Genomic DNA, 18,709 nt, shown 5'->3' with positions numbered 1-18,709 from the left:
ACATCGCTGTCACCTCAGTTTTCTTTCTGAAAATGCTTTTCACTGAAAGGGAAAAGACCTAAATCTCTTTAATTTACGTGAGTAAAAAGCATAAGTCAGAGAGACCACAGCAGTCCCGTAAAGAACTAGCTTTGCAACGTTGACTTGCACCAAATAAGAGAAGGTTGACTTCACACTCATAATGGCCTCCAGATTCAAATCTGACATACTGACATATTGCTTCCTGCTGAGTAGTCCCAAGCTTACCTTTGCTTCTTCTGTTTGACTCCAATACATACACCACATCAGATTCCATATGATAGATAGTGTAACAAATGCAAGCCACGAAAGCAGGGCTTGCGATAGTAACAGATGCCTGCAGTCCCTTCTGTGTTGTATAAAGAGACAGAAGAGTCGGAGAGTCACAGTTGGGGATCCACCCAGAGAAATTTAGCCCAAACCCAACCTCACCGAAAGTAGGCAAGGTATCATACACTTGTATTCCACCTACTCTGAATACATGCAGAAGTGGAATACCCTAATCGGAGTCCAGCCTAGGCTATAGTACAAGACACTTTCTAAAAAAAAAAGAAAAGAAAAACTAAGCCAAAACTACAAGATTGGCTGTGAGGTGGCCTGCCCAGTAAGATCTTGAGTTGAATTCTAAGTAAAAGAAAACAGCACAAAAACAAAAATACCTTTTACTTACATCTGAAAATGTGTCAACTTACATTCTTACATTTCCAATAACGTTTTCCCCAAATTATCCATGAGTATCTATGATTATGAGTGTTTCTATAGGGCTGGGCTTAAAGAAAGATGAGTGAAAGGCAAGATGTCCCTACATGAGATGAGAAAACATAAGGATAGGAGATTGATATAGTGTGATTCACAAAAGTAAGAAGCCTGACTGACATGTATCTACATATAAGTTTATAAGTAGATCTCTCGTCCCCTTATTTTTGTTCTCCCATTTTTAGCTTTAATTTATGGAGATTGAAAAACTTATGGAGAAAGAATGGCATTTGAGACTTAGTCTAACACCTAACTGTATTTTTAGGCAAGTTATGTGGCAGCTTTCTTCCAGGGTAATTTTGTTGGCCTTCATTTGATTCTTTTAAGTGGGACATTTTACTCTGCTTTCATAAGTGTCCCCAAAAATCACCACACTATTAAAAATCATACAACAAAAAATAGCAGTGATTATAGGAGAAAATTGTACTGGACACATAACAGTACTGTTAGAAGAAAAAAATGATAGAAATGTTTAAAGAAGCAGCACAAGTTTTGTATATAGGAAAGCATAATGCTTCAATAAATACAGCAGTTCACCTTTAAGAGAACTTAAAGTTTGTGGAAGCAGCTACATGACCTGTGCAGGTTGTAGATAACAAGCTGGTGGAAGGAACAGAGAGTTGCAGCACCACAATGGGCATGAATTTGGATTATGAGCTGATACAGCTCATAGTTGTTTGATATGCACATGGGTGTTTATTTTTTATATTTCACTGACATTGCTCTGCTTGTTACAGCATTCTAAGTCCACCTGTCATTTTCCATAGTAGATATCAAACTCACACTATGTTCAAATTGTCCCTAATATAGCAATTATTTAGAAGAAGTTCACACTTCCAAAACGTACAGAAATGGTTGTATAAATGGCATCTTCAACATATATACATGCATATATTTCTTTGGGTTGAGCTGCAAAACCAATCTTAAGGGAGCTGGGTAGCTCTATTCAGTTAGTCAATACCATTTTATAAAAGCCATCATTGTAGATTCCCCCTTTCTAACAAGTTCATGGATGGGATTCATGAACCACTGTACTAATATTTGGTTAAACTTAACTTGGTGAAAATTGACGGGGGAATAGAAACCAGGTAAATCGTAGTTTCATTTGTTCGCTTATTTGTGTTTTGGATCTGAACTCTTTAATTAAAGTAAATTTGTTTTCAAAGTTTGATTTGATTCCAGATTATGTGAAATTTTCTCTCATTCCCAGATGATACTGAGGAAAGTGGATAATGTACCATGTGAAATAAGTTGAGTGAGTACTATCATGGTGATTATATTACTCTTCAAGATTCAGACTCAATGGAAAAATCATGGGTGAGAAACAAAATCTGAGAGTGGCCAATATTCTTGGAGACAGTTTCTCTCAACACCAAATGTCCTCAGCAGAAGGTCCTTCTCCCATACCCATTTTGGATACAGCTTTATTTTTTCTTCTTTATGGCTAATTGTCTTATTTACTTTCTGTGAGAGTTTTATTACTGTTAGATTTAAGTACACAGCCACAAACGTGTGTACACAGTTAAAAAAGTACATTTGTACTTACAGGTTTTTCAGCAGCCACAATGACAATCAATGCAAGAGTGAGACTCTACCCTCCCCTATATAATCATTATATCCTCATCACCCATCATGTCCATCATTTGGTTCGGTATAGAAGTATGCTAGAAGATGCCCACACCCAGTTCAAAGGGCATCTTTCTTCAAGTTACTAAATGGAGATGGAAGGAGGAAAAAAGGCCAGCAATAGACTAAATGAGAAGTAAAACAACCTGCACTGAGTCATACTTTCCTTCCTAGGTTTCACTTTTAGAATGAACCAAAGACAATTATCTTCAGTTAAAAACAATTATTTTTCAGTTAGAAATTTGAAATCTTTATTGAATTATTCCAATTTCCTTTGTTTTACTGAATTTTTATTTAATTTTATTTATTGTAAAAGTGATGAACGGGGGGTTTGTAGATGCAAAAATGCAGTAACAAGTACATTTCTTTTAAACACTGTTAACCCCTCCCTCATTTTCTACTGCTACCACTTCCCACTCCCTCCCCCTGCCCAAAGTTTTAAAGTTCATTTTCACCATCTAGAGAGTGTTAATGTTGCATTAGTTTATGCTTTTCCTGATGCTTCTGTGAATTTCCTTCCATAGATCAGATAGGCTTATATACAAAACAAAGGGTTCAGAAAAGTAAAACAGAGAGAAATAAATAGAAATAACTGCATACAGGACATAATGAGTACCTTCATTTCCAATTCTTGGAGTTCATTTTTATATGCTTCATTATATGGTCCTATGTACTTAGAGATTGGCCCCTGCTAAGAATATCATAAATATAGTCTAGTTATTACAAATGAGGGAAAACATGTAACCTATATTTCTTTGGGCCTGGCTTGCTTCACTTATCAAACACCCAGCTCTTGTTTGCACATCTGTGCCAAGCACCCATGTACTTCGCAATGGATACCTCACAAACAGCTTTGCCTTCGCCTTCCTATTCTCTGTGTCTTTGGCTAAACATTTGGTAGTCTCAGTTTTCCTGGTATTTTTCTTTTATATGTATATTTTATTATTACTTACTTAATTTTGTTTTCTTTAAGCAGTTTCACAAAGGAGCTACCATTCAACAAACCAGTTTTATGAGTACGATGCATCATAATCAGTGCCACAACTTTCATCTTCCTTCTCCATCTCTCCTAAACGCACTCATCCCTCTGTTTTCTTAATTTTGTAGGGTGCGCATGAAATTTTATGATGACATTCTACACGCCCCCACTACCCCTTCCTCACATCGTTTGTCTCACCTATATTTTTTTAAGTAATATTATCTTAGGTTTTGCTACCAACTGATCAGTCAGTAACTGATAAAGTAACTAGATGTTAAAAACCAAATGATTAATGGTTCGCCCAGGAGATTGGGGCTTCTGTCCACCTTTGTAGCTTTACTGTGATCACAGGGAAATAACTGTACTCCTCTAAGTGTCAGTTGTATCATCACTAAAAGGAATATAATAATGTTTCAAGAGTGCTTTGAGAATAAAATCAGCTCTATAAAACATGGCAAAGTGTAAGTGTCGAACAAATACTTCACTTTCCCTATAATTATACTCTTTTGCAGAAAAGAAACAAAAGGATTCAGTATTAAAAGGTTAGTCCTATCTTCTGTAGGGTAATACAGTATGTCTCTAGGACAAAGGAAGAAGTTAATTGATGTCTGGGACGAGATCCAAGACCTTTACTTTAAAGATTTCACATATTCTTTAGATAAGAGTGTTTGCCTCATGGTTAAGGCCTCCCTCCGTCAGTTCAAAAAAGGCAGACAATCTTAACTCAGTATTCACTAAGTTTCTGAGGAAATGCTACTTCTAAACTGTGTCTAAAGCAGAAATGATAAAATACTACTTCGCATAGGTGTGTGTGTGTGTGTGTGTGTGCACTCAACGCATGTACATGAAAGAGAATTCAGCAACATTTAAATTTCTTAGCTCACTCATTGCCTGGTTTATAAAATATTTTATTTTTATCTTATGATGATAATAATGTTATTGGATATAGAAAAATTATCAGAAATTATACTTAAGTACATTATTTTATCAATTGTTGTGTTCATGATTCTATTTAGATCTATTTCTCTTCTAAAGGATAACAGGTCATCACTTCATAACATATTAGTATGTATTGTAAAATGATGTCAGAGTGAGTCACTAAGGAATATAAGTCCTGAACTACCCCCTCTCTTTTCACAGTTCCAGGGAGTGGGGGCATCCACCTGGATTTAGTCACAGTTAACTTCCTGTATTCACTGTATGGCTCCCTGAGACTCCATCTGAACAGCAGTCCCAGGAAAATGATAGGACAGATACAAATGAATAGAAGAACATGAACATTGTACATGCCCTAAATCGCTGTTTATAAATACATGTCTGGTTTTCAAAATCATTAGTACCTCTTAGTGGGATCTAGTAACATTTTTTTCTGTTTTATTGCTTTTCAAAAGAGAATTAGGAGTAAGAATGTAGCTCAGTTACAAAGCTCTTGCTGAGCAATTTCAATATTGTTGGTTTAATGTTCAGTATATAAACAGGAAAAGACTAGAGAGAGAAAGAGATGGAGAGAGAGAGATGGAGATAGCAACAATTAGAACTTTAAGGAAGTAATGAAAATTAAAATAGGATTTTAATAATGATTGCATAACTATTTTAATTTACTACTCATATAACCTTTTAACTAAAGTGAGTATATCTTATGGTATATATCTCAAACTTGCTGTTAGAAAAGAGATAACTAGTCTGACAAGCCAACAAAGTAAAACTTTGAGGAAAAAATCAATTTTTTTCTTATTTCCTGTAATTCATAGAGCCATGTCTTAAATTATAGAAACTCATTGAGGGGTAAACATGAATAAAGGAAAATTATTTCTGTTATTTTTGGCTGCAATGGGCTTGTCTGCAATGATAAATTTTATCCTCAAGAATATTTTCTGAGATTTAGATTGGAAAAAAATTGTCCATAAACATATTTTCATTTTAAAATGTAATGATGTTTTCTTCTGCATTCATATAACTATCAAAAAGAGTGGTTAACTAGAAACCAACAATCTCTGAAGTTTTACCCATAATTCCCTTTTCACTTTCCCTTAAATTATTGTTACTGAAAGGGATGTGTATTGGGAATTAATATTGACTATTTGCATAAAACATGAAACTTGCCTTGTGGCAGTTTAGATTCAATTAATTCCCCTAATAATAAGGATAAAATGTGATTGCTGTATTATGCATGTATCTCATTAGAATTTCTATGGTTTAACTTTTTTTATTTTTTAGTTAATGTCAACTCCACAGAATACTAAAAGTTATTTTGTGGGTTCGACGGGGAGAACAAAGGAAAATATAAGCAAAGCCCAAGATCATGAAATCAAAAGTATAAATTTTCTTTATTTTTAAGAGCAACAAGGTATAAATAATAAAAATCAGGACCAAACATATCATCATAACTACATTACATTTTAAGAAACATTATTATTATTACTACTACATAATGAAAAACAATATTAATGGAGCACAAATATCAATAATTAGAGAACACCAAATAGAGAACCAACTGAACAAGAGCTAATACCATCTTGATAACTTGTGAGCCCCAACCTCTGATTATTTTTTAATCTGGAAAATGCAATTAATAATGCTATTACCTCCAGCATTCAGTTCAGTAATGCACTTGACACATATTATTAACATATAAATTATAATGTAAAGCTTGTCAATGACTGTTATTTTAAGCTATCCTAAACTTTAATTATAGATAATAAAAGCATCCCCATAGTGAAAAAAGAATGTTGTTAATGAATTTACTTCAATTCCCTTTAATTTCTATAGAGTATGTATTTTTTCAGGTGAATGGTCTTTTTCTAAGCAGCAGAAGAAACGAAATAATAAAGATTAGAGTTGAAATGAATGAAGCTGAAACTAAAAGAGCAATGCAAAAAATCATTGAAACAGAGGTGGATATTTGAAAAGAGAAATAAGACTGTTAATTATCTAAACTCAACAGGCGAGAAAGAGCCACAATTTACTAAAATTGGAGACAAATGGCGTTGTTATCATAGAAACCACTGAAATCCAGGAGATCATTAGGGAACCTGTTGAAAATTTACCATCCAAAAAATTGAAAAAATATAGAAGATACTGATAAATTTCTAGACATGTGCAATCTACTATAATTGAACCAAGTAATATTAGAAAACCAAATACCTATGTATGAGGACTTACACCTGTAATTTCAGCCCTTAGAAGGCTGACATACAATAGGAAGATCTGGAGTTTGTGGCCAGTTTGGTGACATTGTGAGTTCCAGGCCAGAATGAGCTATGGAGCGTTATCCTGTCAAACAAAACAACAAAAAAAAAAAACTTAGCAACTCAATACCAAGCAGTGAGATTGAAATAAAAGCCCAAGGCCAGAAGGATTCACTGCTTAATTCTACCAGCCCTTTAAAGAAGTAAACATCAATTCTCCTCAAACTATTCTATAAAACAGAAAGGGATGCCAGACTTTCACGCTCATTCTATGAAGCCTGTATTACCTTGACACTAAAATTGGATAAGACTAGAAAAAACAAAATAAAGGATAACATCCTTGGTGGATATACATGCAAAAAAAAACACAGTAAGTTATCTGTAAATTCAACTCATCAACACACTCAAAAATGATGGTTGTTGTGGTTTGAGTATGCGATAGCCTTTTATGGGTTCGTGTATTGCACCTTTTTTCACAAGATGGAGACATTTTAGGTGTTTGCAGAAAGTAACACGTGGGGCCTTATTGGAGGAAATAAGTCACTAGGTGGATGCCCTTGAAAAACACACCTGGTCTCTAGTCCCATCCTCTTTCTGCTTCTTGGCCACTATGAGTTGAACAACCTTCTCCTGTAAACTCCTCCACCATGATGGCACTTGGCCTCACTTGATCCCCAAAGTGATGGACTCATCTCACCGTGGACCAAAACCCTCTGAAACCTGTAACTCCTCTCCCTGTAAGTATTTTGGTCATAGCTATGGAAAACTAAGTAATCATTGTTATACATCAGGAAATGCAAATCAAAACAGCATTGAGATTCAACTTTACCCAAGATAGAATGATCATGACTAAAGAAAAAGCAGCAACAAATGATGGCAAGGATATGAGGAAAATGATTTGCTTATGTAGTGTTTGTGAAATTGTGAATTAGTGCCACCACCATGTGAAGAGCCAGACTAAAGCCATTTTGAAGTCAGGCCCCACTTTACCACGTGAACCTGAGATAAGCAGGCCCTGTGAACAAACCCAGGACAAGCTTATTAGGGCCCAGCCGGTCAAGAACTCTAACCGCTGGGAATGCTTAACTCTAACCACCCCCAGAATGTCTTGAGCCCTGAACCAATCAGATTTGTACCCGTGTCCTAATCTTGCTTGCTTGAACACCTAATTGCTGTAACTTTGTTTTTTGTCTTGCTTGAACACCTGATGGCTGGAACTTTGTTTTTTGCCTTTATAAGCCCTGTGCAATCGCAGCTTGGGGCTTCCTCCTAACCTGCGCCGTGTCGGTGGGTAGGATGAGGCCCAAGTTGCAGCTCGCCTGGATAAAGCCTTGCTTTTGCATTTCAGAATGTCTGAGTCTCGGTGGCCTTCTTGGTGGTCTTCTCGCGACTTGGCATAACACTATGGAAATCAGTATAAAAGTTCCTCAAAGCCTAAAAATACTGCTACCATGCAATCCAGCTAAGCAGGTCCGTGGACTATACACAAAGGATTCAAAGCTTGCATACAAAAAGAGATACCCACACATCTGAGTTTATTGCTGCACTTTTCACAATAATCAGCTTACAGACTCAGTATATGTGCCCATGAATCAATCAACAATTAAAGAAGATGAAAGAAAAAAATCATGTTGTTTTCAGACAATTGATGGAACTAGGTATCACTATGTTAAGTTATTGAGGGGATGCCTAGATGCACATGGATTCTATAAAGAAACTGCAGTCAAGAAATAAACGGGGGCTGGGAATATGGCCTAGTGGCAAGAGTGCTTGCCTCCTACACATGAAGCTCTGGGTTCGATTCCCCAGCACCACATATATGGAAAACAGCCAGAAGGGGCGCTGTGGCTCAGGTGGCAGAGTGCTAGCCTTGAGCAAAAAGAAGCCAGGGACAGTGCTCAGGCCCTGAGTCTGGCCCAGGACTGGCCAAAAAAAAAAGAGAAATAAATGACTAGCTCATGGTTTATAACTAAAGAACCATTAGTGCTTTCTGATTATCTAGACCCACTCCCACAAATGACTGCCAGTCTCAAAACCATTTCATCTCCACTCACAGATAGAATGTGGCTCAAAGATTTCACATCCAGTCATTGGATAAATTATGACTCAAAGATTTCACATTCAGTCATTGAGAGACTTGGGCTTGGTCTAGATTCAGAATGGAAAGAACAAAATTCCATTTTTCCCTCATCTATGGCATTGACCCTCAGTTCCAAGCATTCAACCTATGAACATGGGCTTTTGATACTATGATTTAACATTAATTACTGTTAAGGCTTACCCAGCACTGACTCCCCTTCCTAGCTCAGTCCTACCTTAGGCAAACTAGCCATGAGATCTCCATGACTCCCTAAGAAGAAAAGGTCAAAGAAAAACATGAGTGACTATCAGGATTCGAAGGAGGTCAAGAGTTTGATCGGTAGCAGGAGCAGAGGGCGGACTGCAGAGAGCCCTGAGCAGCCCCACTGCCGCCACCAGCCTAGTTACCATCACACCCCAGGAGGAGCCGCAGCTGCCGCAGCGAGCCCCAATCACCATCACCGCAACTATGAGCAGCGAGGCCGAGACCCAGCAGCAGCCTACACCAAGCCCGGCACCACGGACAGCGGCGCAGGGAGCAGCGGCCTGGGCGGCCTCACATGGGCGCCGCCTACCGGCGGGGACAAGAAGATCATCGCAATGAAGGTTTTGGGAACAGTAAAATGGTTCAACGCAAGGAACGGATTTGGTTTCATCAACAGGAATGACACCAAGGAAGATGCATTTGTACACCCAACTGCCATAAAGAAAAATAACCCCGGGAAATACCTTCGCAGTGTAGGAGATGGAGAGACTGTGGAGTTTGGTGTTGTTGAAGGAGAAAAGGGTGCGGAGGCAGCAAATGTTACAGGTCCTGGTGGCGTTCCAGTTCAAGGCAGTAAATATGCAGCAGACCGTAACCATTATAGACGCTATCCACGTCTAGGGGTCCTCCACGCAATTACCAGCAGAATTACCAGAACAGTGAGAGTGGGGAAAAGAATGAGGGATCAGAGAGTGCTCCGGAAGGCCAGGCCCAACAACGCCGGCCCTACCGCAGACGAAGGTTCCCACCTTACTACATGCGGAGACCAGATGGGCGTCGACCACAGTATTCCAACCCTCCTGTGCAGGGAGAAGTGATGGAGGGTGCTGACAACCAGGGTGCAGGAGAACAAGGTAGACCAGTGAGACAGAATATGTATCGGGGTTATAGACCACGATTCCGCAGAGGCCCTCCTCGCCAAAGACAGCCTAGAGAGGATGGTAATGAAGAACATAAGGAAAATCAAGGAGATGAGACCCAAGGTCAGCAGCCACCTCAACGTCGGTACCGCTGCAACTTCAATTACCGACGCAGAGGCCCAGAGAACCCTGAACCACAAGATGGCAAAGAGACAAAAGCAGCCAATCCACCAGCTGAGAATTCGTCCGCTCCCGAGGCTGAACAGGGCGGGGCTGAGTAAATGCCGGCTTACCATCTTTACCATCAGCCGGTTTAGTCATCCAACAAGAAGAAATGAATACGAAATTCCAGCAATAAGAAATGAACAAAAGATTGGAGCTGAAGACAAGTGCTTGCTTTTTGCCCGTTGACCAGATAACTAGAACTATCTGCATTATCTATGCAGCATGGGGTTTTTATTATTTTTATCTAAAGAAGTCTCTTTTTGGTAATGGCAAACATTTTTTGTTTTTGTTTTTAATGCGTGGTTTTTCTCAATACACCTTTAAAGGTTTTTAAATTGTTTCATATCTGGTGAAGTTGAGATTTTTAAGAACTTCATTTTTAATTTGTAATAAAAGTTTACAACTTGATTTTTTCAAAAAAGTCAACAAACTGCAAGCACCTGTTAATAAAGGTCTTAAATAAAATTTAAAAAAAAAACCAAAGGAGGTCAAAAGCCAGCAAAAGATAGACTTCTTCACATTTCAACAATGTAAAGATGCACAGAGAGGGGCTCATTAATGTCCAATGGCTGTTCTTGGAAATAATGAGGATGAAGCTAAGAATATCGTTAACTATTGTCCGGTTGACCAACCCACCTGCCCAAATAAGTATGCTTATCTCTCATACAAATAAAGTCAAGCTGGAAGTATTCTTATTCAAAGATTTAAAAGATGCCATTTTGCCTTAGAAAATATTTACAACCAACATCAGCCACTAACATGGTAAGAATATAAAAGTCCAGATTGATGAAGTCATTGGACCATTTTATAGCACAGCTTGAGGAGGTCTGAATGGATATGTGCCTATGTGTCTATACTTAGTAATTTGCTGGGACCACAATGCTCATAAAGCCACCATTAGGAAGGTAAACTCACTGTGGAACACAAATTACCTTTTCCTACAATTAATTTTCCTGTTACATCTCATCTAACCTTTCACAAACTACAGTGATCAGGACAGAAAACATAGGTAACAAAAACCCTAACTTTAAGAAAAAAGACGAAATGATGCATATCAGAACATTATATCAATATTATATATCAGTGTATGTATATATTTCTGACAGGAACATTTTAATATATTTCATAAATGAAGCATTTTAAGCCATTAATAAATTTGCCTTCCAAATATCAGAATAAATACCTACATAGATTTAGTGTTATAAGATTGTTAATATAGGTTAGGCTTTGGTGGAATTTAGGATCCTTAGACATCTGATGTCAAACCTACCAGACTTACAAGTTCATGCTCTTATAGGCATACAGAGAGATATACTTGTGTGTCATCTCCTGAGATGGCCACTATCTCTGATATCCAGACATATTTGATAGGAGAAAGCAGTCAAGGATGCAGCCAATTGTCACAAGCATATATAGGACATTTTACATCCAGTGTTTCATGGAAGCCACATTTTGAGAGAAGAAATCATATTTTCAAAGAAAGCAGAAGGGACAAAGAGAAAGGCATGGATCTGCATGGAGAAGAAAGCAGAGACAGAGTGCTTTACGTACATAAGTAAAGAGAGATGAACTTAAGCTATTTGAGTGAATTAGACACATTAGCAAACCATTAGAGAAAGGCAAAGATGATGCAAATTTTAACTCTTCACAGCTTTCCATCTTCCAGAATCTATAGCCAACAAACCATGGGTCCTCCTTTGTCCTGAAAATTCTCCTCACATCATCTTTGAGCCTGTTTAGGCAACTTCACTTAAATTCCTTTTCTTCAATATTCCACTTCCTGGAGTGGCCCATTTAATCTTCAACCAATGTACTGTACAGTGGATATCAGGACTCTCCATATTTTTAGACTAATTATAAAGCCTATTTTACAAGCCAAGATTAGTAAGAATGGCACAATGCTAGAATAATCCTTGGCAAACAAATTGGGTTGTAATAAGGCCTATTGAGGTGTGTGAGGTAAGTCTAGAGGGCCAAGGCTCCTAGCAGGTCCAGATCAAAGTGACTCCAGTTTACTTCTGTAGTTTCCTGACTCAACTTTTTTGCACTATTATCATTATTGATCACTATTGTTTATAAAATCACAGACGGGAACAGCCAAGAAATCCAGAGTTGACCCCACAATATCATATAAATAATGACTCAAAGATAGATTTTAAAAGGTGAAAAATGCAATTAGGGCCTTTAAAGTAAGAAAGCAAACCAGATATGCAAGTTTAAGCAGTGTTTTTTCTGACTCGACGCTATTAATCATGGGCAGGTCTGTCTCTGCAGCTATTAATCTGATGCCATCATCTTGAACAAAGGAAACAGCAAAGCTGAATTAAGTGTCCTGTGAGCACCAGGGTCTAGTGGCTGAAGTGGATGGGACTTCTACACTTCATGGCTTTGTTGTTCTGTTTCTGAGAGAACTGAATCTTGAAACTTTGTGAAGACAGGTCACCTCTGCTTTGAGAGTATAACTAAAGACTTCTTCTACGCATGAAGTCTAAGGATTATCTCATGATTTCTGGTGTGAAAGAGGGACAGTAAGCCATTTGAATCTTTAAGGATTATACAGCCAAGTATTCCTTGTTCCCTTACATATTTTATCTAGTATTAAATCTGGGGCATAGGAAAATATGCTGCCAGTTAGAGCCATATTGTCAGCTAGTTTTGTCATTTTAAAAATAGACTTTGGAACTGGACACACATATTTAAAGGTTTAGAGTTGATTATACAATTTAATACTTAAGTGACTATGTAAAAGCAATCCTCTCTATCTCTCATAAAAACTGAAGACATTGACTAATTTGCTAATGGCTCTATGGAGGGGAAATCAAATTAAGTAAATATGAAGTGTGTACAGGTCTTACACAGATTCAATTGTGATTAAAACTTGCTGCTAAAACACATATTCAATGTAGATGAACACTTGCTGATAGAATTCATAATAAAGTTTAGAACAGGCTTATGAGGAAATTCTGCAGGAAGAGAATATGACATAAATCCGGCATTTTTAAAAATAAATTTCTGTGAAGAGACAAGGAAACCAGGGAATGGTAATCTCAATAGTTCCATCAGGATTTTACTTAGCCAAACGAGTGCGTATTTTGAATATGCACATATGTATACAAGCACATACAACATGCAAACATGTAGCATGCACATACAACATTTATACACACAGACATCTCTATATGAAAGGATATTGTCTTGGAGATGTTTATAGATATATTTGATTATTATGAAATGTCTATAAACTCATTATTTGTGCAGATATATTATAATCTACTCCTTCATTCCACATTGACAGATATCAGAGCTACTAAAAGTCCAGAAATTTCAGATTATAAGATTTAGATGATAAGAAAGTTTAAAAATAAATGTACTCATTGCCTTACTTCTGTAACTGTAAACTACCTGATCATCACCCTTACAATAAATTTAAAAAATAAAATTAAACAAAAGGAACATAATAAAAACCTGGAGAGGTATCTAACCAACAGGTCAGTACTTCATAAATTAAGAATAGAATTACAATTTTATTGGAAGTATGACATGATGACAGCTAAGGGTTTTTTTTAATAATTATTTATTTATTGTCAAAGTGATGTACAGAGGGGTTACAGTTACATACGTTAGGCCATGGGCACATTTCTTGAACTGTTTGTTACCTCCTCCCTCATTCCCCCTGTCGGCCCTTCCATTTTCCCTCTTCCCCCATCAGTTGTTCAGTTAGATTACACCAAATGGTTTTGCAAGTACTGCTTTTGGAGTCATTTGTCATTTTATCCTTTGTCTCTCGATTTTGAAATTCCCTTTCACTTCCCTAGATCTAATACCAGTATATACAGTATCCAGGGTACTAAGATAAAATACAGTGATAGTGCAGGTACAACCACAGGAAGGGGATACAAGAGGATCATCAACAAAAGAAGCTACGGTTTCACATAGCATATTGAAAGTAGTCGTTTCCATAACACGGAGTTCATTTCACTTAGCATTATCTTATGCGTTCATAAGGGCATAACTATTAGGCTCTTGTGATCCTCTGCTGTGACTAGCCTAAACCTGTGCTAATTATTCCCTATGAGAGAAACCATAGAGTCCCTGTTTCTTTGGGTCTGGCTCACTTCACTTAGTATAATTTTTTCCAAGTTCTTCCATTTCCTTATGAATGGGGAAATGTCATTCTTTCTGATAGAGGCATAAAATTCCATTGTGTATATGTACCACATTTGCCGGATCCACTCGTCTACTGAGGGGCATCTGGGATGGTTCCATATTTTAGCTATGACAAATTGTGCTGCGATGAACATTGTTGTGCGGGTGGCTTTAGTGTGTTCTTGTTTGTGGTCTTTTGAGTAGATGCCCAAAAGTGGGACTGCTGGGTCATAGGGGAGCTCTATATTTAGCCTTCTTAGGAACCTCCATACTGCTTTCCAGAATGGCTAAACCAGTTTACATTCCCACCAACAATAAAGTAGCGTTCCCTTTTGGCCACATCCCCTCCAACACGTGTTGTTGTTAGTTTTCTTGATAAAGGACATTCTTACTGGGCTGAGGTGGAATCTCAATGTTGTTTTGATTTGCATTTTTTTATGGCCAGTGATATAGAGCACTTTTTCATATGTCTTTGGCCATTCTCATTTCCTCATCAGAGAAGTCTCTTTGTAAGTCTTTAGCCCACTTGTTGAGGGGGCTGTTGGTTCTTTGAGGTTCTGTTTTGGAGGAAGGTAATTTTTTTAGTTCTGCATATATTTTAGAAATGAGACCTCTGTCCATTGTATGGCCAGTAACGATATTTTCCCAAACTTTGAGCTTTCTGTTTGTCTTGTGAGCTATGTCCTTTGCCCTGCAGAAGCTTTGGAATTTGATGCAGTCCCATTTGTCCAACCTTTCTTTGATTTGTAGCATGTCTGGGCCTTTATTAAGGAAGTTTCACCCTGTGCCAAGGAGTCCAGGTGTTTCTCCTACTCCTTCTTGTAGTGTTTACAAGGTATCTCTTTTTATTTTGAGGTCTTTGATCCATTTGGAATTGATTTTGGTGCAGGGTGATACATAAGGATCTCATTTTAGTTTGTTTCAGGTGTTGAACCAGTTTTGCCAGCACCATTTGTTAAAGAGGCTATCTTTCTTCCATCCTATTTTTTTAGCTCTTTCATCAAATATTAAGTAGGCATAGTTCTGCAGGTTCATTTCTGGGTCCTCAGTTCTGTTCCATTGGTCTTCAGGCCTGTTCCAGTGCCAATATCAAGCTGTTTTTACTACTATAGCTTTATAATACAGCTTAAAGTTGGGTATTGTAATTCCTCCAGCACTGTTCTTTCTGCTTAGGATTGTTTTTGCTATTCAGGGTCTTTTATTGTTCCATATGAATTTCTGGGTTGCTTCCCCTATTTCATTAAAAAATGTTATTGGGATATTAATGGGCATTGCATTTTATTTGTAGATAGCCATATTGCTATTTTGACTATATTATTCCTCCCAGTCCAGGAGCATGGGAGTTTCCATTTCCTTAGTTCTGCCTTAATTTCATTTTTTTTTTTTTTTTTTTGGCCAGTCCTGGGCCTTGGACTCCGGGCCTGAGCACTGTCCCTGGCTTCTTCCCGCTCAAGGCTAGCACTCCGCCACTTGAGCCACAGCGCCGCTTCTGGACGTTTTCTGTATATGTGGTGCTGGGGAATCGAACCTAGGGCCTCGTGTATCCGAGGCAGGCACTCTTGCCACTAGGCTATATCCCCAGCCCTTAATTTCATTTTTTATGTTTAAACTTCACATCATAGAGGTCTTTCACTTCTTTGGCTAAGGTTATTCCTAGGTATTTTATGTTTTTTGAGGCTATTGCAAAAGGAGTTGGTTCCCTGATTTCGGCCTTGGTATTCGGGTCATTGGCATAGAGAAAGGCCATTGATTCTTGAGGGTTTATTTTATATCCTGCAACTTTGCCAAAGTTTTGGATCAGCTCTAGTAGCTTGGGAGTAGAGTCAATGGGCTTCTTTAGGTATAGGATCATGTCATGTGCGAAGAGAAAAAGGTTAACTTCATCTGTTCCTATTTGGATCCCCTTTATCTTTTCTTCTTGCCAACTTGCCATGGCTAAGAATTCTGGTACTATGTTGAAGAGGATGGGAGAGAGCAGACATCCCTGTCTTGCTCCTGATTTTAAGGGGAATGGCTTTAGCTTTTCACCATTTAGAATTATGCTTGCCATTGGTTTGTCATAAACTGCTTTTATTATCTTCAGGAGTATTTCCTGGAATCCCAATTATTGCAGGGCTTTTATCATAAATGGGTCCTGGATTTTATCTAACGCCTTTTCCGCATCCAGAGATATAACCATGTGATTCTTTACCTTGCTCCGGTTGATGTGTTGGATTACATTAATTGACTTGCGTATATTGAACCAACTTTGCATCCCTGGGATGAATCCAGTTTGATCATGGTGTATGATTTTTTTGATGACCTGTTGAAATCAATTGGCCAGAATTTTGTTGAGAATTTTTGCATCAATGTTCATCAGGGAAATGGGTCTATAGTTCTCTTTCCATGATAAGTCCCTGCCTGGTTTTGGGATGAGGGCTATACTGGCTCCATAGAATGTGTTTGGTAGTGAACTTTCTCTTTCAATTTCATTGAAGAGTTTGAGAAATATTGGTGTGAGTTCTGTTTTGAAGGCCTTGTAGAATTCTGCTTTGAATCCGTCTGGGCCTGGGCTTTTCTTGGATGGGAGATCACTTATTGCCGTTTCTATTTCAATACTGGATATGGGTCTGTTTAGGAGGTTTAAATCTTCATGGTTAAGTTTGGGGATATCAATTTTTGCTAGGAAATAGTCCATTTCCGGGTACTTGAACTTGTTGGTGTAAAGGGTTGCAAAATAGTCCCTTATTGTGTTCTGAATTTTGGTTGTTTCTGTGGTGATGTTACCTGTTCCATCTCTGACCTTGTTTATTTGGGTATGCTGCCTTCTTTTTTTGGTCAGATTTGCTAGGGGTCTGTCTATATTGTTATTTTTTTCAAAGAACCAACTCTTCATTTTGTTGATTCTTTTGATGGCTTTTTTTTTTTAACTCTAAGTCCTTTAATTCTGTTTTAATTTTAATTATTTGCTTCTGTCTATTGGCTTGTGGTTTGGCTTATTGATCTCTTTCGAGGAGCTTAAGTTGTTTCCCTAAGTTGCTGAGTTGCTGTTTCTCCAGTTTGTTGGTGTAGGCACTCAGAGATATAAATTTTCCTCTGAGTACTGCCTTTGCTGTGTCCCAATGGAGCTGGAACTTTGTGTGCTCGTCTTGGTTTAATTCCGTAAACATTTGAATTTCTGTTCTAGTTTCCTCAATGCCCCACTGATGGTTCAGCAGTGTGTTGTTTAGTTTCCATGAATTGTAGGATTTTCTGTGATGGTTGTTTGAGTTGAACTCTAATTTTATTCCATTGTGGTCTGAGAGAATGCAGGAAATGATTTCAATACTTCTGAATTTGTACAGATTTTCTTTGTGCCCTAAGATGTGATCTATTTTGGAGAATGTTCCATGTGCTGCTGAAAAGAATGTGTATTCTGGTGTTGCTGGATGGAATATTCTGTATATGTCGGTTAAGTCTATTGGTGTATGCAGTTTAGTCCTGTGATTTCTTTGCTCAGTTTTTTGGTGTGTTGATCTGTCCAGAGGTGGCAGTGGAGTGTTAAAGTCTCCACCTATCAATGTGTTAGGGTCTATGAGTGTTTTTAGAGTCAGTAGTGTTTGTTGATGAAGTTGATTGTTCCTGTATTTGGGGTGTAGATATTTAGGATAGTTATATCCTCCTGTAGGAGAAATCCCATTATCAGTATGTAGTAACCTTCTTTGTCTCTTCTGACCGTTTTTAGTTAGAAGTCAATTTTATCTCATACTAGGATTACAACTCCAGTCTGCTTGTGGGGACTGTTTGCTTGGTAGGTTTTATTCCAGCCTTTCACTTTTAGAAGATGTTTGCTTTTGAACTGGAGAATTAAGTCCATTAATGTTGAGAATTAGGATTGATAGATGATGGTTTGCTCATTTCATTATAGCTATCTTGTTAAAAGCTGTGTCTTCCCAATTCTTGATCTAACATTCTGGTTTTCTATTTAGGGTTAATTTCTCTGTCTGTATTGTGAACTTGATTATTTTCCCTGTGTAGAACATCCTTGAGGATTTTCTGTAAGCTGGTTTGGTGGAGATATATTGTTTCAGTTTTTCCTTACTGTGGAAGACTTTTATTTGACCTCAGCAATGAATGCGAGTTTAGCTGAGTACAGTATTCTTGGTTGATAGTTATATTTATTTAGGATTCGTATACCTCATTCCAGGCTCTCCTTGCTTTCATGGTCTCTGCTGAGAAGTCTGGGGTAATTCTGATTGGTTTTCCTTTATTTGTGATTATTTTCTTCTCTTTAACAGCTTTAAGGATTCTTTCCTTGGACTCTATTGATATTGTTTTGATCACAATGTGTCAGTGGGATGTCCTATTCTGGTCTAGTCGATTTGGGGTTCTAAATACTTCTTATATCTGGATATTTGGGAAGTTTTCAGCTAATATTCTGTTAAATAGGTTGCCTATTCCATTGACTTCCTTCTCTAGGTTTTCCTCGATAACTATTAGCCTAAAATTGGGCTTCCTGATTGTATCTTGGAGCTCCTGGAGTGATCTGTTTTGCCAATTGGATTGGTTTTGTATTGTTTTTTGTTCTTTCTCCATAGATTCTAGGGAA

At 37.7% G+C, this 18,709-nt stretch overlaps 1 pseudogene; it reads left to right on the top strand.

Annotated features, from left to right (window-relative positions):
• The first annotated feature begins 9,100 nt into the window (after positions 1-9,100).
• On the top strand, positions 9,101-10,153 carry LOC125342735 (annotated as a pseudogene).
• The last annotated feature ends 8,556 nt before the right edge of the window (positions 10,154-18,709 follow it).

Source organism: Perognathus longimembris, chromosome 2, assembly GCF_023159225.1.
Source record: "Perognathus longimembris pacificus isolate PPM17 chromosome 2, ASM2315922v1, whole genome shotgun sequence".
Classification (NCBI taxonomy): Eukaryota; Metazoa; Chordata; class Mammalia; order Rodentia; family Heteromyidae; genus Perognathus; species Perognathus longimembris.
This window is presented reverse-complemented; position numbering and strand designations above follow the sequence as displayed.